Source organism: Mytilus trossulus, chromosome 6 (genome assembly GCF_036588685.1).
Source record: "Mytilus trossulus isolate FHL-02 chromosome 6, PNRI_Mtr1.1.1.hap1, whole genome shotgun sequence".
Lineage (NCBI taxonomy): Eukaryota > Metazoa > Mollusca > Bivalvia > Mytilida > Mytilidae > Mytilus > Mytilus trossulus.
The window spans coordinates 77,025,053-77,025,619 of record NC_086378.1 but is presented as its reverse complement, the minus strand read 5'-3'; positions in this window follow the sequence as shown (position 1 = coordinate 77,025,619).

Below are 567 nucleotides of genomic sequence, written 5' to 3'. Positions count from 1 at the left end.
ACACCTTGAACTCTTTATCATTTATTGTATTGTTTGGTAGCTGTCTCCGTGACAAATGCCCAAAATCTTTTATTGATATCCCAATTTAAAACGGTGAAACTAATGTCATATCTGGTGTCCTATTTTCCTTGGCCTTTAAAGTCTTGAACCAGGTGAGCAAAAGGGTATTAATTTAATCAGCTTTGCTGCCAGATTCCGCATACCAGATTGAAGTGGCTGAAGAAATCGAATTCCGATTTTTGTTTCATTTTAGTCTTATTGGAAAAAAACAGTTCTTCTGGTTTGGCAAAAGACATCTGCAATGAAAAAAGTTCTATTAATCTTACTTGGTGATTTTTAAAAATATATTTTTATCTCAAATACTTAAAAATTTAAGAAATAATAATTAGAAAAACCATTTGAAAAAATAAATAACATTGACATTAAGAAGAATGTTCTACAGGGAATCTTAATTTAAAGTAATTAATTTGCTTTTACTAGAAATGTAAAGTAAACTTCATCTTTTGTCTACATTTTGTTTGTTTTGTTTTGATTTTAAATGTTTTTTATGCATTTACTTGTATTTTG